The 21,822-nt window shown below is 37.1% G+C and overlaps 1 pseudogene; it reads right to left on the bottom strand.

The window, feature by feature from the left end:
* Positions 1-1,405: 1,405 nt before the first annotated feature.
* On the bottom strand, positions 1,406-21,152 carry LOC143631586 (uncharacterized; annotated as a pseudogene).
* Between the last annotated feature and the right edge of the window lie 670 nt (positions 21,153-21,822).

Below are 21,822 nucleotides of genomic sequence, written 5' to 3'. Positions count from 1 at the left end.
GGGTAAGATGCAGACAGTCTTACCTCTACCCCATAGGAATAGAAAGGCTGCTTCCGGTGAGACCCCGACTCGATAGTAGTTTTGCATCAAGCCTTGGGTATAAGGCACATAACACTCAACAACGGGGACACCGGCTGAATGGTGCATGCACCCTTGTCTTTCGGCTATCAACGCCACCACATGATGCCTGATTAACCTTCCGCCACTTTTAACGTTATTTTCACGAGATTAGTAAAATAACGACAAAATTAGTGCAATTTTACTTTTGCACCCAAGGGTTCACACATATATACATTAACAGATAGTAAAAAAATAATAATAATTGCTATATATTATGCTAATAATTGTTATATACTATGTTAATATTACAATAATTGTTAACAAATAGTAAACGAGCCAAGCCCAAGTTGAGTTCAAACTTGAAAAATGGCTCATAAGCCGAGCTTGAGCTTTAGAAACAGAAATCAAAACGAGCCAAACTCGAGCTCGAGCGTTGTGTATGTTAAACAAGCCGAGCTTGTTTGCACCCCTAATGCAGGGCTCTTTATGTTGTGTATAATGCATATAGGGGTGCAAACGAGCCGAGCCCGAGCTCAGATCATTTAACCTATACTGGTCTTGGGCTCGAGCTCGGTTCATTTCAATCTCTATTTCTAAAGCTCGAGCTCTGCTCGTGAGTCGTTTTTCAAGCTCGAGCTCGACTTGGGCTTTCGTTTACTATTTGTTAACATTTATTATAATTTTACATAATATATAGCATAATATATAACAATGATTATTATAGTTTTTATCAAGTTGATAGGGATAAAAAATGGCGGACTTAAGAATTATGAATTGGTGAAAATACTCCTCACCTGGATGGGGGTTAACGGAGAAGTATGACTCCGTCAATCAATTGGACCGAAACTGTTACAATATGAAACTTTAATGACTCAAATTGTTAAGGTTTGTTGATTGGACCAAAACAGTTAAAATCAACAAACCATAGAGACCAAATCAAGAGTTTTTCTCTTATTTTAATTAACATCATGTTTATATGGGTAATCTTTGCGTTGGGACTGAGTTGGCCTGAAACCGAATTGCATACAAAATCAAGAACCAAGGATCAAACCAACTTTTAGTCGACTGTCCGAACTAACGGTCCAATAAAAACATCATTAAACTCTCCCATCATTCAGCTCTGCAAACATATTTTCATATTTACAACAGCCATTCTATACATATTTTCTCTGCATCTATCATACTTTCAACACGATTTCCTAAGAAAGCACGACCAAACTGTCATGATATGTTAGTTTGTAATAGTCCAAGGGTTATAGTGTCAAAAACTGGACGGTCCAAGTTGTAAGTTGTTAACTAACGCGTTATATAGATCATTAAACCGAACCCAAATGTTTTCTAGAAATTAATCTTCTTCCCAGTCGATGCCGTCATTATCTTCGTCTAGTGAATACTTTGCTGCTTTATCATTCAAGCCCACCCTGAAGGTGTCTCCTGCAGAAGTCAACAAAAAAGATGTGGGTTATGTTTTACCTCAAACGGGTCAAACTAAAAAAAGTAGCTTATTACAATCAAGGTTTGAAAAACTAAAAATGTGACACTTAAAAAGTCAAGTGTTGACTATTTTCAACTAGAACCACTTTTGACCCGTTACAGCGTTACCTAATCTACAAGAGTTAATTAAACAATGTGATGTTCATAGCATACCATACCAAATGAATGATGTGTAGACACACAAAGACACTACCTGAATTGTCATCATACCGTTGGCGTTTTCTAGAACTTGAAGGGCCAGCATCAGCATCAGCATTAGTGGAGATGTTATTGTTTTGCTCCCTTTTGGTGGCTGCTTCTTGTTCTTTTTGCCTCTGAAATAAAGCAGCATACCACGCTTTCATATACTCATCCTGCAATAGTGCAATGCATCAATCAATGGGCTAACGGACGAGGTTGTAAAATAAAACAAAATGTAGCAATAAGTGCAGGTTGGATAACGGGTCAAAATGGGTCTAGATTCTAAAAGGTGAATTATTAGTATAGGCGGTTGGGTTGGGTTGACTTACAAAGTATCATTCTGCCCTTAATTTTTGTAGTAAACAGTATGTTTAAATATAAACGACTTCAAAGGTTGGATGCATTTACTAAACACTTATTATGAATTTCAACCCGTTTGATACTTTAGCTCATTTTAGTTAGCGGTCTACAAATAAGAAATATGAATCTTGAACTAGCCTGAAGATTCTTTGCATCATCTTCTTGATTAATTGGCTTATCCTTTAGATCCTCAGATGCTGAACTTCCCTCCGTGTTTGATTCTTGATTTACACCCCCGCACTGCTCGTTTGTAAGATTCATCCCTTCTTTAATCATCCACGGAGGCAAAACTTTCATTGCTGCATTTTCAGATTTTATTTCTCCTTTTTCTTCCGCACCACAAAAAACCACTTCCACCTGCAATTAATAATATTGTTATCATCATATAAAACCTCAACCATCAAATAATAGTTAATCACAGTTTGAGTTTCTAAACATTGTAAGCGGGAGCACCTTTGTCTCTCCAAGAAATGGCATAGGGGTCCCACACGGTCCTGATCTCGAATAATCATTGGTACTAGGATCAGAATTAGAAGCACGCGCTCTAAGTTCCCATTCTTGAAGAGTTCCAAAATAAGGAGCTTCTAAGTCTTTCACCCTGCTAAGCTGATCTGTCAAAGGCTCAAGTTGCACCTGCATTTTAATCACCAAAATCCAATTTAAAAAAGATAAAAATGAATAAACATGAAGATAATAGTTGTTACCAAACTGGAACCAAGTTAAAACTTTCTTTATAGTATTCATAAAATTTACATTTACAATAAAAATACCTCCATCTTTTGAAGCAAATCCCTCAATTTTTCATCACCATTTACATTATCTTGTGAAGTTACTTTGTCGCACGATGCAACTAATTCCGTGTTGCATCTTTCACAATGAAATGATTCATCTTCCAAAGAAATCAGCTGCATAGCATCAAATGCACTATATCTGAAAATATTCAAATAATTACTCAACTTTGATTGTCATATATCCTTTTATATAATATAAACCGATAAAGATCAAACCTTTTTCCACAATATGATTTTGGGCATACGTATTCCGGGGCCTTATTCTTGTTGTCTAGGCCATCTTTCACCTTTTTCTTCATCAAAAGCATTCTATACCTCACCACATCATGTATCTGCAAACCGAGATAAATTTCCAAGTTTCCTTTTGTTTTCTTTTAATTCTGAAAATAATAATATTGCAAGTCACCCGTGCATAATCAAGACAACAGCAAGAGTGAGTGTGCAGCTTAATCTTCTCTTCACGTTCTCTTCCAATCAGATTATCAGCAGTAGCAGCAACTGCGGTACTAGAGAGTTTCTTGGCGGTCTGTTATAATATAAATGTATTTATAAAACTCACCTCTTTATTGCATGTAAACATCACATATATATTAAAGAAATTGTTACAAGTATAAAACTTACTTCTTTCCTATGATGGACTCACTAGCTTTTCTTCTTCAAAAAACTGCAAAATTTTCCGAAGCTGTTTTACATGCAACTTTAAATCTTCTGCTAACTCTTTTTCGTGAACCCATTGTCGCCTATAATAATGAAACAAAAATGCACAATAATAACAGCATCAAAAATAACCAATTAGGATGTTACTGGTTCAAATTATAAAGCATTTCAATTCTGTGCAAGTACAAATGAATATCTGATCATGAATCTAGTGGCATTAAGGCTTGAAATTGATTACTGCATTTTAAGGTCACAGTGTCTCAGATAGTAAGTTTCTAATTAAGAGTTTGCAAACACTCAGTCGAAGTATGATCATGATCATCAAAAATTCAACACTGAAACTCCAGATCCAAATAATCTCCTGCAGCCCCTTATATATAGCAAATTACCAAAATAGACGTGTTTGACCATTTTTTTAAACAGGGGTTGACTTTTAGCCTACAAGACTGTAAACATTTTCAAATTTAGCCAGTTAGAAGTCGCCAATACGCTAAGTAGGCTAAGTGCTAGCCAATAGTTGACACGTGTCATATGTAGGCTAAGCTTAGGCTAGCCTACAAAGTCAGCGAGCCCCACCCTTTGACCACCTAGGAGTTGACAGTGTCACAACTCACCCTACAAATGTCTTTCCTTGTGCTAAAAACTGCAGTTGTATGCTAAAATTAGCCTACTTGTGCCACGTGTTAACTCCAAGTTCGTCAAAAGGTGAAACCCATCTTATTTTTTATGATTTTCCAAGCCAAAATAAACCGGCTAAGCCTTAGCCTCCTTAGCCGGCTTGTCGCTCGTGGGCGCAATTTGACAGGCCTAGAATGGGATGTCTAGTAACTTAACAGGCTAAAAGTCTTGTCTGTTTTTCTAAAGGATCAATATTGTCTATTTTGGTAAATTTCCCTTTGCTAAACTTGATCGTGTAAATCTTTATTCATCGGATAACGACACTCGAAAGGTGATACGGTGCAACAATTTCCCCAAGTATATATATGTATGTATATATACCTGGTGAGAGCGTCAAGTACAACCACAGCAATTCATCCGATATGGCGGGAACATAATCGTAAAACGCCCTTGCCGTCAACCTCACCAATCAAACGCAATTCAATTCAATTTAATCAAGATCATTAATCATCGCATAATCAATTAATTATTAATCTAATAACTAGGGTTTAAGACTTTACGTCTTAAACGGCTCGATGATGCTCATGGGGAAGTCAAACTCAATGAACTCTAAAATAATGATTTCCTAGGGCTCTTTAGTCTTTATAAACTCCTTCAGATTTATTTATTTATTTTAAAAGCCTGCTTGGCGGCCAAGGAAGTTTTGTATTCGTTTAAAAGTTTTAATATTATATAGTTTAAAACTTGAGTCAATTCTATGGTCTTGTCCTGAAACCTAAAACGTAGTTGTTAATCTTGGGTGACTATTTCGCTGATAAGGCTTCTATGGTGGTCATTTTTTTGCAATTTGGGTCTATTGTCAAGTCACAGCGTTAGTGTATATGTGAAAAGACACTAATACCATTGTAATTTGCAACCTTATGGTTTTTAAATAAATAAATTTGGAGCCTCAATTTATTTAATGATATCCCTCAAAAAATAATAACAAAACCATCCACCATGGGTTTCGAACCTGGGTCTAGCCACACTAAGTACAACACTCGCAACCAGGTGAAATAAAATGATTATTGTTAAAAGTTTGATTTATTTATTCAAATACACACGATATACAGTCAACCTTCAAATCGTTTTCTTTTCCTACTCCGACCACCATTAATACTCCAACCTTTTCCAAATCAAAACCTCCGATCACTCCTCAACGCCAACAACCCCCCACTCACCACTCCAAAAACCCACTGATCACCGGCTCATCGGTTGAGGTTACAATCTTTCTTGAAAACCCCAAATTTTTAACGAAATTCTCACATGAAAACCCAAATTTTATCAAAATAATTTAATAAAATTCCACCAAAACATGTTCCACAACAATCTCACTTCACAAAAATTCCATGTTTCAATCAAAAGAATCTAAAAACACATCTTGCATGAATTCAAATGAAATTATCACATGTGACCCAACTTCAATAAACCCAGAAAAACAAGATCTGACCAATTTTAATCTCTAGCTCACACAAATAATTAAAATTCGAGCCTGTATTTATGAATTGAATCATTGGTAGGAGGTGCGACGCCATCAAACGCAATCGTTGTACAAGGCGGAAGTGGAGGGCGACTAACTGTTTATTCCAAAGGTTCCCCGGCAGAGAAGGTGGAGTGTTTGCAGTGGTGTTGCCGATATAGGGTTGCAGACAAGGTGCTTGTTGTCGGCCGCTATGGTTATTGTGGTGCTGGGTGCCGGCGTGATGGTGGCGGTGGTTTAAATTTGGGGTTTTCTTTCACGGTTTTCTAAGGCTATTTAAGTGTTAATGGTGGGATTAGTGACCTAAAAAATTTCCGGATTTAACCTTACCGAAACCCTTTCTCCAGCCATCAAAAGCTTACGTAACCTTGTAAATCTAACCTTCGCCGCCAACAACCTCGCCGGACCCATCCCGCTGGAGATCATATACAAATCGGGCCTCCGTCATGATACGATATTATTTCTTTTATATATGTTTGGTTATTATTTTCAAGTTTGGGTACATGTCAGGTCTTTTAGGGTTAGTAGAAGGGGGTGTTTAGTATTTCGTTTGATTATATAATAAGTATCGTACATGAATAAAAGTAAGCAGATTGTTTTGAGTTAATTCTTCTCTTAAATCCTAGCATTCTTCTTCTTCTTCATCAAGTCTCTAACCCTATCAAGGGTATCAGAGCAACCAGTCGATCCCTAGTCGCCATGACAAACACACGCAATCAAGGGGTTGACAAGACGATCAAGGACCATGACAAAGCCATCACCGATATCCAGGAAACCTTATATACTATGATGAAGCAACAAGAACAGCTGATTAAGCAACAAGAGCAGATCTTTAAGGTGAATACTGAAAACAGAACCAACATGTTCGGATCTGGCAGGGCCATTGATGGTTCTAGCAGCAAATAGATGAGGATCGGGAAGGTCGACTTTCCCAAGTTCAATGGGGAAGACGTACAAGGGTGGTTGTATCGTTGCGGGCATTTTGTGCAAGAGATGAGACACCGGATAACTTGAAACTCTGGCATGCTATCATCCACCTTGAAGGCGATGCTATTCAATGGCACCGATCTTACATGAAGACCCGAAACGCTACTATAGCAGAACTCCCAATGGAAGAGTATGCTAGGGCTATCTCAAGTCGGTTTTCTAATAGCATGTTTGAAGACCCATTGGAAGAAATCGCGTCCTTGACCCATGCTGATTCTCTGCTCGACTACAACAATTCATTCGATGCCCTGCTGAACAAGGTAAACATTAGTGAAACACAAGTTGTCACTTTATACCTTAAGGGCCTTAAAAAGGAGGTCAGTTGACCAGTCAAAATGTTTAAGCCTCGTAACCTACACGAGGTATATGGGTTGGCACGGATACAAAACAACAACAATTTAAGGGGTGTGATAATCCCCACAGGTGACTCTCAAGAAAAAATTATTCCTCCAATTAACACTTCAAAACTGCGATTGCTGCCAACTTTAACAACAGGAGCCATCGAGCCACTGGCTTCTAAATCAGGAATGCGATTGAAGGTGATGAACTTGAGTTAAAAAGGGCAAAAGGGGAATGTTTCTAGTGTACAGAAAAGTTTTTTTCCGGGGCACAAGTGTAAAAAAAAGCTTTACATACTCGAGGTGGAGGGTGAAAAGACAAGCAACAAAAGAGGATGAAGACAATATTACTTAAATCGCCTTTGTGGGCAAAAAGTGGATTAAGGGGGGAGTATTGATATGATATTATTTCTTTTATATACGTTTGGTTATTATTTTCAAGTTTGGGTACGTGTTAGGTCTTTTATGGTTAGTAGAAGGGGGTGTTTAGTATTTTGTTTGATTATATAATAAGTATCGTTACATGAATAAAAGTAAGCAGATTGTTTTGAGTTAATTCTTCTCCGAAATCTTAGCATCCTTCTTCTTCAAGTATCTAACCCTATCACGTCATCTTGGTGACTGGTGGGGATGGTGTCGTGGTGGATGAAGCTGTTGTATATATTAACCAATATATACAAATGATTATCAGGTCGACATGTTTATGCTTCCACCAGCGATCCCTTTTAAAAATGAATTATATTATTATTAGGCATGTGAAGACGAATTTACCCTTGGATTTAACAGTTAAACAAATGGTCAAAGAAACAGAAAACCCAAATTGTAAAAAAAGGACCATCACATGGGCCTTATTTGCGAAATGGTCATTAAGGGGGTCGAAAGCTGTGTTTTGAGTTTCATCATAGGGACAATAACTGCAATTAACTCTTAAAACTTTTATATTATGTGAATTTTAAAACAAATGTCTATTTAAACACTTTTTTTTTACTATTCAGACACTGTTTTTATATAAAATTTCTCTCTAATACACACCATCTCTAAAACAGAGATGGATATCTGAGAGTGTAGCGGCTAGCATGATAACATCAGCTAAGGTGGATGTGTTTACAACTCCAAACCAAGTCTTAGATTCGCATAGGGAGGCCCCAATTTACTTCTGGATGGCTCGAGAAAGTGGTGTGACTAGGTGTGGGACCAAGAGTCTGAGCTCATGTAAAAGGTAGTTGTAAATTAAGTTGTCCCCACTTTCTTGTTTAAAGTTTCAAAATTCGGCCTCAAGTTTCATGATCTCATTTCTCAGGAAATATTCCTTCTGCATGATATCTAAGGCCACCTCCGAAAGTCCCTAAAAATTCAAGAACCTGAGGCAAGTAAAGAATAGGCAATATAAACTCAGTAACTCCTACATAAAAAAGTAAATATACGATGATAATTGTGATAACAATAAAAAAAGTATATCAGTGTTTTGGTCAAAGTTGTTTTATTTTAATTATAATTTTATATTTTTATTTGTATTTTTATTTCTATTTATTTTTTATTTTATTTTAATTATATATTTTTATTTCTTTAAATTTTATTTAAGCTTTATCTAAATATTATTTATATGTGTTTGTTTCTTTGTGTTGCGGTCTCTTATGCAAATATTGTCAAACGTGTAGACCAACAAAAATATAAGTTGTATATTTTTTAGTGTTATTTTTCGGATATAAATCAGTTAATATTTTCAAAGTTTGAGGGTTGAGAGTGAAAATTCGTTTAAAACTCGAGAGGTTTTGACCTTATCGCGAGATAGGCTGACCCTATATAAAGGAGATCTCATTTTTTCTTTCACTTTATTAACTTTTCATTTTCCCAAACCCTCTCAACTCTCTCTCTCTCTCTCTCTCTCTCTCTTAGCCGATTTCAAACCTCAAAACATAAGCAAATCTGCTCATTTGTCTTAGAGTTTTACACATGAGTATAATAATCATGGACCCTTCATCCTCAGTATAACATTTTATTATTCATAGTGGCTGATTTCTTGTTCTTGACTGTGACAGTTCATAACCGAACCATTATAGGATCAAGGGGACCATTTATTGTTGCTTGTTTGTTAAAATAGATGATTATTTTCTGTCATCGACATCGCAATGAATCTATGAACTGATTTGATTTGACTTTAGAATAGTTTTGATAAGTTTTTGAAATTTCGGGGTTTTATGGGCCTTTTATGGAGCGATAGGTGTTCTTGTGGTTGTTGTTCTTACGAAAAAATTATACAGAAGAATATATTGGGTGTAGGCGATCTTAGATCTGAGTGGAATTGATTTTTGGACAAAGTGAAGCTCAATCGAATTGCACGAACATTTTGATATGAGTCGAGTTCCTAATCTCAATCGAGTCGCATGAACATTTTGATTCGAGTCGAGTTCCTAATCTTAATCGAACCGCACGAACATTTTGATTCGAGTCAAGTTGCAAATTTGGATCGTATCACATAACATTTCAATCGAATCGAGTTTTGGAATTCCAATCGAATTTCGGAATTCCAATAGAATCGAGTTTTCCATAAGATGCAATTGGATTGCCTATGCGATTCGATTGGTTTGTATTCGGTTCGATTAGTTCGTATTCAATTCGATTGGTTCGTATTCGATTCGATTCATTTTTCCTTAGCAGATTTTCAATTTTTTTTTGTTTTTGTTTTCAAAACTTTCATTGTCTTCAGTTAATTTTGTTTTTTGGTTTCTTGTTTATATCTTTAAACATTAGTTCTAATGGTTGTTTGATGATGTCTTTGCAGCAACATAACATGTATTGTACACTTAATCTACCAAAGAAGAGGAAGCATAAAGTATTCACATCTATGATAAAGGGTCTTAGGGAATCTCCCTTGATGCATGCTATATCAACCAACCTAGAGATTCATACCCATTGGATTGAGGAGTTCTGGTCTAAAGCAAAGGTTGTCAAGGACGGTGATTTCATTACAATTGAAGTAGCCTTTAGAAATTAAAGATCACCGAGACTTCTATAAGGAGGGCCTTGAGAATCAAAGATGCTGATAACCACTATTTCAAATGAATGAAGAAGGATAAGTTGCAGGAATACGCCACTAAAATTGGATATGATTCAAATTGGATGACTTTTGAGAAGAAGCATCTACCACCATACTGGAAGTTCTCGTTTCATATTGTAGCTAATTTTTTATCAGAACTTAGAGGTGGATTCGATAAATTGAGGACTAATTGGGTTTCTGTAACGGCTTTCATGACCAACAAGATTCAGTTCAACTACTCAAGACTGATCTTTCTATGTATGCACGCAAAGGCTTCGACAAACAGTACTTGGATGACGTACCCAAGATTTGTGCGCTATTACTGGATGATTTGATGCCCAAGGTGTCGCGACCTGTGTATACTGTTAAGTATGAAGGAAAGGGTAATGAACTTCCTCCGACCGAGCCTCATCATGCAAAGATGGTGAAGCAGACGGTGTTTAATGCAATGTTAGACACTCCAAGCTGTGGATATCGTGATAGAGGAGAAGTTCCTGGGAAAAAGTTTGGTCTGTTTGCTGAAACCGAACCTGCTGATAAAGCTGCTGGTGAAGGTGGTGGTGATGATGATGATGATGATGATGATGATGATGATGATAGAGGTGATGAAGAGGAAAGTGAGGACGAGCATGAGGTGGAAGAGCCTGATGATGAGGCTACTGAGACGAACCCAAGGTTGAGGTTGAAAGGAGGAAAAAAGAAGAAGAAGGCTGAGAAAAAGAGGAAGGCTACTATCAAGCCTTCTGCTGGTGGTTCTTCCCAACTAGCTGAGGAGGAAGAAGTGCTCGAGTAGCTACTGAAGCGTTTAAGGAAGATTGGAGACTCCAAGAAGCCCACTTCCTTGAAGGTAAAATTCTCGGCTTCCACCGTGACACAGACCACTACACCACCCCCAAACCTCCACACCTCCAACAACAACTATTGAACAAGATCCTTACCAAGCCTCCCCCGAAACCATGTCTTGAAAATTGCCACCATGAAAGGCAAACAGGTTCACATTCCCCGACCCAAACCAAAAAGCAAAACCAAACCTTAAACAAAACCAACAAAATTTATCTTACATGACTCACCTGTTACCTCCCCTAAAATCTCTCCCTCACAACAAAACCATCCCATTCAAGGCCTACTCTTACCAAACTTATACTTGCCCATTTCTTCACCAGACCAACCCAAAAGCATACTACAATAAACCTCACCTTTAGCCTCATCCTTTAAGTCACCAACCTTTACCTCACTGCTTAAAGCTACAACCTTCTGGTCATCCACCTTCACATCTTCACCTAGTACACAAACTACATCAATCCCCATATCAACCAACCTCAAACCTTAACCACATACCAACCCCAAACCCTACATTTAGTCTTACCACTTCCTTCCCTACCCAAATCATAACCTTACCTCTACCCAACCTACACAATCCTTCACTCATCCTACAATCACAAAATCCTCAATTCTAACCCTACACCCCTATCTGGTAGCAATTATAAGAAAGCTCTAGTGTACACTTATCCTATGCTTGATAGGATTATTGCACTAGAGGAATAAAATGCCAAACAGGCTGAACGAGAAAAGGTGTTGCTTGAGTTCGTGAAGGATTAGAAGAAGAAGGGTGCATAATTGGAAAAGGAGAAGGCCATGTTAGTAGAAAGAGTGGCCATATTGGTCAATGATAGAGAGGATGATAGAGCTCTCATTGAAAATCAACAAAGTTAGATTGAAGTTCTCTAAAAGCGAGTGGAAAGTCAGCAAACATTATTGACTGATCAATCACTGTCACTCGCTCGACAACATGACGAAGGCATAAGTCTGGAGTCAAGAATATCCTATATTGAAAGTGACTTGTTGTACTCATCTCGCATCAAAACAAGATTGAAGGATGACTTGGAGAAGGAGATTGAAAGGTTGTTGCTTGATACTAAGCGTCTAGAAGCCAGGATTGCTCTGCTTGACAGTGATCAAGGTTCATCAAGAAATGTAGGAACTCTCATTGTAGAAAATGTTGAGTTCACATCAAAGATTGAAGATCAAGTTGGAGGAGCAGGATCAGTTGAATGAAGCTCAACTAAAGATGAATGAAGAGTTGATCAACAAATATCTCTCCACCTCTAAGCTTATGAAGACGACCGATCACGAAATTGAGGATCCTAAAAGTCGTTTGAGGACCGTTTTTGGAGGTTGGGTGAACTCCGATGACGAACACGAAGGAGGAAAAGGGAAGAAAGGACAGTCTACTACGGCTGGTGGTAGTGGTAGTGGTACTGGTGTTGATATTACCAGTAATGATGCTTTGGTAGTTGGCACGATTGTTGGTGGTTCAGGAAGTGTAAGTGTTCCTGGTGCAACTCCGATTGTTGGAGTGTGTGAAGCTGGTGGTGATGAGCAAGGTGATGAGGATGATGAAGAAGAGGATGAAGATGACGTTATGGATAGTTTTGATAAAGAGTCAGACGGTGATGATGATGACTCGGACAATAATGATGTTGAAAATAATGGTGGTGGCTGATATAACGCTAAATATATATTAATCCCTTGTATATTTTAATTAATATTTTAATCGTTTATGTTCGGTTTTTATTAGGATTTGTATATTACTAACTTATTTGAATAATGTAGGTTTCGGGTTTTAATTCCGGTGAAAAGAGGGCGAAAAAGGAGAAAAAAACAAGCCGAACCGGATAATCGACGCATCAGGAAACGAACAGGACCGAACCAGGAAGTAAACAAAAAACTTGATGTGCTAAAAGTAGTTATATAAAAACACGCTAATCTAGACAATAAGTAATAAATTCTAGACTCTTAAACTTAACTAAACTACTAACTGGCAAGTGAACCGGCCGACTCTAGTACAGCTAAGTAAGTCCGGATATCGAACCCACGAGACTCTTTAAATTATGTTTACTAGCTAATTAGACTCGACTACAAAACACGACTTATTATTTATATTTGTTTAAGGGGTATTTATTTAAAATACTAAATTAATACTATAATTAAAACTAATTAAGAAAACAAGTAAATTAAATGAAAACAAAGTTTGTTATGAAAATAAGATGATGATAAGAAAACTACCTAGGCTAGACTCCCCTAAATTTCGGTAATGAATTGACTTGGGAAAATATTAAGTTATGGACTGGGATCGTAAAATAGACACTTAAAAGAAAAAACCAAATAGGACCCCTGACCCTTCTAAAGAGAAAACCTATGGATTTCTAACAAGTTTTAACGCACACCAGTATTAAAAATCAAGTTTGCTTACGGTCACCCAATTGTTTATAATTTAGTTCCTTTATACGAAATCCTACCTTATAGCGCGAAAATCAAAGGCAGTTTAATATATCAAAGTGATTCTATAGAAAATAATTAAATAATCAAACCTAGACGAACTCCTTACGAAGAACTAAATCTAGCAAGATCAAATGATAAAAATCTATCGATAACCTAGCACCTTACAGCTATTTAGGTTAGCAGCACACTTAGATTTATTTGATTAAATAATATTATTCCTATGATCTTATTCGAAATCAATCACAAAATAATCAAAAACACAAAGTAATTTACCTAATAGCAACCTATCATAATGACAAACAATAATCAAGGCAACTATGGAATAATAACAATTAATCAAACAATCCTAAATATCCATACGCATCAATTTAATATAAGCAAACCTTTTACTAAACCATAAAAACCATAACGCAAATAAATCCCAAATCAAAACAAAACGTCAAAGTAAGTTCATCATAAGCCTAAGCAGTCTATAACGTTTAGCCTAGCATCTCAAAAACAAACAAAACAATAATAGACGAAATCATGGCGAAAATAAATAAGAACGGAAGAATAAAAGTGATAAAACCCGGAGTCTTCGTCCTTGATCGATAAGCACTTCGCCGGCTGATTCCTCGACTCCTAAGCTGCCGGAAACTCGCCGCAGACGCCTCGGAACTCACCAAATTCGTCTGGACTTCAAGGTATGATTAATGGTGAGTTTAGGGGTCTTTTTATAGTCAACAGGGGGTCCAAAAATAGGTTAAGTCGGCCAAAAACAAACATTCTGGAAATCCGGACACCGGCACCACCCGCCGCGCCGCGCGATGAGTCTCTTCCCCTTGGCCGCGCAGCACACCGGCCTAGGGGGGTTGGTCCACCTCGCTGGTCCGGTTCACTTCCTGGTTCGGTCCGGTTCGGTTCCTGATGCGTCGGTTCTCCGGTTCGACTTGTTTTTTGCTCCTTTTTCGCCCTCTTTTCACTGGAATTAAAACCCAAAACCTACATATTCAAATAAGTTAGTAATATACAAATCCTAATAAAAACCGAACATAAACGATTAAAATATTAATTAAAATATACAAGGTATTAATATATATTTAGCGTTATATCAATGGTGCTAGTGTTGGTGGTGGCAGTGGGGCGGATAAGCAATCCGCTCCACACGATGACTTGCCACGTGATGACCCCTCGGCTAGTGATGCAGCCAAAGGAGTCAGGGATCGTGATGTTGCGTTGGAGCAAGACTTTAACTCTATTTTTAATGTTGACGAAATTGCAGGTACCCAATCGTCGGTCAAGGAATCAACAGCGATCTTTGGCATTGATGATGACATCAACTACTCCCCACATCCTGATACACCCGAACAGGACGCAAGAGATCTAGCTCTTGAGTTTGAAACTGTTGTTTCTCTTCCTGTTGCTTATACCTCTCAAGTGCCGAAACCAAGAAATAAGAAATGAAACTTCGTGAACGATCGTGGGAGTGCTCGTTGCTGAATTATCCTTACCACGATGATTCACTAATCCTTTATGCCAAATGGCACGAAGATAGCCCGTCTTGGGATATCAGAAGGAGACATCACTTACATGCATCAGACTGAGATGCACATATTGTCTAAGCACGACATGAACTACTTCTGAAAAGCAGTGGGTGCTGGAGCATGAGAGAAAAGACTTGAAGGATGGTTCAAGCGACACATGCACAGAGAGTCAAAGGATGATTACCCCAACTTCCAACTGAACAAGGTGAGGACTTACAAACATCCTACTGAGATTGATCCCGTCACTTACAAAAGAAGAAAAGCCTAGAGATACAAAATGCCTGCGGAAGGGGGAGAAATCTATCATGGAGAACCGTTTGAGCCAAATCTGCTTCATGATTTCTTGTGCTGGGAGTTTGACAATAATACTGGAGAAGCAGTGATTCAGTGCCTAACCATGCATCCGCTTCGTGCATATAATGAGAACGAATTAATGGGTCTCGGCAAGGAAGACATATTGAAGCTATACAAGTCTCATATGCGTACACTTGAAGATCACGGCAAATAAAACACTAATAAGATAGTTGATAAGTTCAACAGGTTTGTACGACGACTTATTGAGGATCAATTGCAAGACGATGGATGTCTAGTGTACGAGTCTGACTAATGACGAAAGCTAAAGATAATACTAAAGACTAGAGGGAGATTGTTAGGCCCTATTTTATAAACATGGTCTTTTGTATTATCTTGTTTATTCGTGTTGTATTTTACTAGCCTTCGGTTCATACTGTGATAATGTTAGGGTTTGGCCCATGTGTGAACAAAGCCCTTTAAGGGCCCATGTAATGAAAATAGCAACGGATGGCTTGCACTATAAACAGTGTGACCATACCCATGCATACTTACCTTTTTTTTGCTAAACTCTTATCCACACTTTCTCAGCAACTCTCTCTACTCCCTCTGTTCCTTACCATTCTTGGCAATAACCAACACTAAACAAGATCCGAGGTCTCGATTGCCTGTGAGTGATTTCCGCTAGCTCACAAGTTAGATTGATTCAAGAACATGTTGTTAGATCTATTCTAGGGACCTACACATATGTTTTTAAATTATAAAATATTATAAAAATTATTAACCAATAATTAAAAAAATGATATTTTTTCTTTAATATTATAGAAATGCAAATTATGTTTTATCTTAAGTCAAAATCGACTCAAGTTTACCCACTAGATGCTATTCTGAATGAGGTTGACCACTATTGATTGATTCTTAGTAACAAGGTGGAGTTAGAGAAACTTTTCTCGGTGGCATATTTTGTAGCAAGTACTAAGGGAGTACTCAGCCTTGTAAACCTACTTTTACAACATTGCTAATGGTGAACATGATGATAGGCCATATGGATGAGGAAGAGGATCCTGCAAATGGGGAAAGAAGGCGTGGAAGAGGCTCGAGTTGAGGAGACAAAAGCGGATTCAAGTTTATGCGTGTGAAGCATTTGTACACTTTGCTAATGATTGTACATATTAAATAGAAAGGAAGGAAGAAAAAACTCAACTTGATTGAACTAGATGAATGCACAGGTCAATGTCAAGATTAAGGGGTGAATGATGGGGTTAAACTAGCGAGGCCCAGTGGATCACAGGTAATTTGGATGTATATGCTGGGATGTTGCTTTGGTGAAGCCCCGTTTGTTTACTTGGGGATTAGTGTGGGTGCTAACATGAATAGGGTATCTAATTAGGATCAAGTGGTAAAGGTTTTCCAAAACCGACTTTCTAAATGGAAAGCTATCACATTGTATATTGGAGGTCGGGTTACGTTAATAAAATCGGTGCTTGAAAGTTTACCCACGTACTAATTTTCCATCTACAAGGCTCCGGTTGGTGTTATTAAGAAGCTAGAGGCGTTGATCAAAAAGTTTTTATGGGGGGTGGTACGGAGGGGGCTAAAGTTCATTGGTTCGCTTGGGATAAGGTTACTCGTCCAAAGCGAAGTGGTGGGCTGGGGTTAGTAAACTAGATTTGTATAATAACGCTCTCCTACTAAAATGGATGTGGAGGTATCGAAACGAATATGAAGTGCTTTGGAGAAAGACTATTTATGCAATTCATGGTTTTAAAAGAAGGTGGGACACGGTTCCATGTAATAGAAGGACGTCGGGTACATGGAGTAGGTTGGTGGCTGCCGTTTACAGGGTGAAGGTTCAAGACAAAGATGTTAACAACATGTTTCTTGGGATAGTGGGGAATGGAAAAAGAATTCGATTTTGGATTGATTCTTGGGTCACCCAAGTACCGCTAAGGAGTTTATTCCCGGACCTATTTCGCCTTGAAAAAGATAAATGGTGTTTTGTAGCTGATAGAATTGGGCTACATAATGATTACGTTGTTGTGTCTTGATCTTTGAACAGTTACCCCACATCGAATGATCATTGTCGTGAGTTGGTGGAGTATCAAAGGTTGGTCAATGGCATACGGTTGTCTAGTAAAGAAGATGGATGAAAATGGAATGATGGGTCAAACGAGATCTTCTCAGTGGCTATGGTTAAAAAATGGCTGAAGGGTGAGGAATTGGTAAGTAATGGTGACGTTTATAAATGGTGTAAATGGCTCCCACATAAGTGTAACATATTTATGTTGAGGGCCTCTTTAGACCAGATTCCAATTAGGATGGCTCTTCGAAGGAGGAACATTGATGTAGATGATTTCTCATGTGCTTTTTGTGGTGTATACGAAAAGACAGCGGATCACCTTTTCTCGGCTTGTGCGATTGCTATTGGGGTTTGGCAAGGTATAACGGCTTGGTGTGGTATTCAATTTCCTTTTCTTTTCTCGGCCAAAGATGTGTTAGCTATTGGGGTATGGCAAGGTATAGCGGCTTGGTGTGGTATTCAATTTCCTTTTCTTTTCTCGGTCAAAGATGTGTTAGTTATTAATAACCAAATGGCGGTCTCGAAGGAAAAAAGAAAGGTCTTATACGACATTGCTATATTAACGTGTTGGCGATTATGGAAAGTTAGGAATGAGTTGATTTTTCCGAGCAAGGGAAATAGTTTCGGATGTTAAATCTTTAGGGTATCTTTGGTATAGAAGTAGAGTAAAAATGACTTTGGTAGATTGGAAAGGGTGGTGTAACTTTGATGTAATGTAATTGCTTGTATGTTTTTGGCGTCCCCTATTTGCGTCTTGGAGATAAGGTGCTTGGTTTTATTGAAGTGAGCTTTTCAATATATATATATATATATATATATAGGGTTAGGTTCAAATAAGAAGTTTGGTTTTCCTAAGAAGGATAGGAAGGAGGGTATTTTGGTCACTTAAATCTAAAGAAAACCCACTTAATAATCCAGCTTTCACCATCTTCCACATCTTCCCAACCATCACCATTTCATCATCCATAGCTGCCACCGCCCACCACCACCAACATCCTCGGCCGCTTTCCTCCGTCACCGGAAACTATGGTGATAGTGGATAAGGTGGCCATACGGCAGCCTCCGACACCGTACACCTGCAACTCCAGCACCGTCCTACCACCTGCGACCTCCGTCAACGCCCAACCGCCACCACCTGCAACCTTCGTCACCGATCAGAAACCATCAGATCTGAATCCGCCGCAAACTATAGTGGAGCTGGATAGGCTAGGCGCTGTCACAATGTGTTTAACCATCAATGTGATCTATGGCACCTTACTTTGACCCCAACTCTGTCATCATCTTCATACCTGCATTTCTCTCCGACATCGTTACAATCCGAATATGCTCAATTGTGTTTTTCAATGTTGTAGGTTTTCCGGCTGTTAATGGGTTGGTGAGATTTGAATAATTACAAGGGGTGTATCGTGTATTAATAAGGTTTACAAACAAACTTGATTAGGAAAAATGGAGCAGATAGTGATGGATTGAACTGGAATTTTAGGAGATTGAATATGAGTATTTGGGCTGTGAAATCAGCACACTCTAAATAAATAAACCTTGAGGCCCAACTAGCTAAGGTTTAAGAGGGAAAAAAAACACTAACACAATTTTAGTAAAACACAATGATAAAAAAATTAAAAAACACAATGACGATTAGTGCTTTATTGTTCCTAATCATATTCTTGAAAATGCTTTATATTTGGTTCAATTAGGCCAAAAATGCAAAGAGGTATTTTGGTTCATTGGGCCATTCAACGAAAAACACAATGATAAACGAAATGGAAAAACACAATGAAAAAATACAACAAACAAAATACGAAAAAACACAACGAAATGAAGTAACACAATTGTGTTTTTTTACCTAAAAAATACAATGGTAAAAGTACAATTATGTATAACAAAATTTTGGTAAAACACAATGAAGAAAAAGAAAAACACAATATCCATAACCTATAACAAAATGTATAAAAAACCCACTAACTTTTTTTTTAATTTTTATATAACAATATGGTATTCATATTAAACATAAAAAAAATACACATTATTATGGTGAGTTTTTTTTTTAAAAAAAGATGTCTTACAAAAAAGTTATAGACGTTCTTAAATGATGGTGAAATTAGCATGTGCCTTGCATGTGGAGAGAGAAAACTAACAATCATGTGTTATTCCTTTTATGCCCTTCCACTTGTTTTATACTTAATTTTTCTCCAAACTAATCTCAACCATTCAAATCCAAAATCAGTGGTATAGATTACTTCTTATCCTTCTTACAAATAATATACTTCTTATTTTAACTTGACCCAATATATATATAATATAAAGAATTGTGCATTAAATTAAACCAGCTTGAATAAGTATTAGTAGTCAAAGTGAACCTTGGGCTTTCTGTTTTGAAACTAACGGTTCTTTAAGAATTAGGAACTTTCTTTTTGAGTCGGCAATAGCATGTTGAGTCTGTTGAATTTGTTGTTTGGATGTTAGCCTGTTTAAGGCAGGTTTTGGAATTGAATAAAGTTACCTGTTCCTTGTTTACTTCTAAAGTGTTAAACTTTCATATTCATGAGTTTTTGTGTGTTTCGATATTGGGACTGAACCAACACTAACTGGTATACAATTAACGTAACTTTGTTGCGGCCATTCGAAAAAAGATAACTTTGTTGCTAATGATTACTAGTGCAAGGCTTAAATTGTACCTGTATTTTTATCACCAAAATAAATTTAATAAAAACATGAAGGAAATAAAATTTGTTACTAAACTGAAGGTGTTGCATGAATCAGGTCCTTAAAAAAAGATGAAGAACCCTGAACCTATGGTTCCAAACTCTCTTTATAATATCATAAGTACGAAGCATATCCCTCAATGTTCCATGTTTCGGTTTCGGGCATACGTATTCCACGACCGCATTCTTGTTGTTTATTTCAGCTTTCAATTTTTTCATCATCCACAGCACCCTATGCCTCACCTCTTCACGTATCTGCAACCAAGATAAATTTCATTTTTTTTTTGTAACGGATTCATGTTGATACCAGATTACCAGAATCAAAGGAAACATTTGTGCTAATTCTTAATAAATAAAAAACAAATAAATTATAAAAATGCTTGTAGCAGAAAAAACCTGTGCATAATCAAGACAACAATAAGAGTGAGTATGAGTAGCATCAACTGCAGCGTTATCGGCTGTCTGTTACAAAAATAAATAAACTTATTAGACTATAGGCTCTTTATATTAGGGTTGAGCACGGGTCAGTTCGGTTCGGTTATTAGGCGAAACCCAAACCGAAACCGATGTAATCGGTTATTTGAATATGCAAACCGTTCGGTTTTCGGTTTCCGGTTTTTCGGTTTTCGGTTTTTCGGTTAATTTCGTTTTTTTTTCCAATTATGTGTTGACATTGCAAAAAAAAATAAAAAAATGAAAATGCATATTTTGCGGTGCGGTTTTTTCGGTTAATTTGGTTTTATGCTCACCCTTTCTTTATATGATAGAGATTATGCAAGTTAAATATATATAACTAACCTCTCTCCTATGTTCCCTATTCACTAGCTTTTCTTCTTCAAAAAACTGCAAAATTCTTCGAACTTGTTTCGAATCCAACTTCAAATCTTTTGCTCGCGCACCCATTGTCGTCTACAATAATTCACAATCATAACAGAAACAGAATCAAAGACTAAAACTGAATCATGTAAAGCCTTAAATAATATTCAGCTAGAGTCCGCACACACTCGATCAAATAAGCGTATGATCAATAATACCTCGTGAGAGCGTCAAGAATAACAACAGCAATATCTCTATCACCGTAAAGTGCCCTCGCCGTCAACTTCACCAATCTACATCGAACGCAAGTTTATGAATATGTGAAGGAATCACATAACTATAACAATATTCCGACAAACTCAATTATTAAAAGTAAGGCAAATAGAGGCTTTACTTGTTGAATGGCTCCATAGTCATGTTTGAATTATTTGATTTGATCAACTAGGGTTTGAGATATAGACGGAGAAAATCTTTTATAGAGAAGCGGGCCAAGGTATGGTTACTCTAAAACCCCAAGTTTTAATATGAAGTTATGAACTAACTAATGTTCTTTTTTTTTTTTCAAATTTTTAAGTATATCGACATACGTAGGGTATGTTTAATTTGAAAACCCTGATGACTTAAGAAAACCTTTGTAAGGTCCATATTCATCCACATCACTAATTACTTGTTAAACATGCATGAGTAATATTGGCATTTATAATCTTTCTCATGTCTGACAACTACATCTTTTCTCCTGTCATTTCCTATGTATGAAAACTCTCATAATATTTCAAAATTCTAATTTGCATTTGTCTCTCTTCAAAATAGCTAACTAAAGCAGAACGAGCCACATTATGTTTGCACGCTCCACTCAAATAATAAATATTATATTTTAAATAAACTAACAATATTCTTTTTTTCACCCATGTCTATGTTTCATACAAAACATTATGTTCAGAGTTTTTAACTTATTTTTTTAAAGCACCTCAAATCTTATTAATATAATAATTCAAAACCATAAATATTGTAATCAATCGCTATTTTACAGAAGTGTCATATATTATTGAAAAATAAAAAGCAAATGTAATTTATATTATTGAATGTA

The sequence above is a fragment of the Bidens hawaiensis genome, unplaced genomic scaffold (genome assembly GCF_021521415.1).
Source record: "Bidens hawaiensis isolate Kalapana, Puna unplaced genomic scaffold, B.hawaiensis_p1.1 tig00006109_1, whole genome shotgun sequence".
In the NCBI taxonomy this organism is placed as follows: Eukaryota; Viridiplantae; Streptophyta; class Magnoliopsida; order Asterales; family Asteraceae; genus Bidens; species Bidens hawaiensis.
The sequence above is the reverse complement of the archived record's forward strand: the minus strand, read 5'-3'. Positions and strand labels throughout refer to the sequence as shown.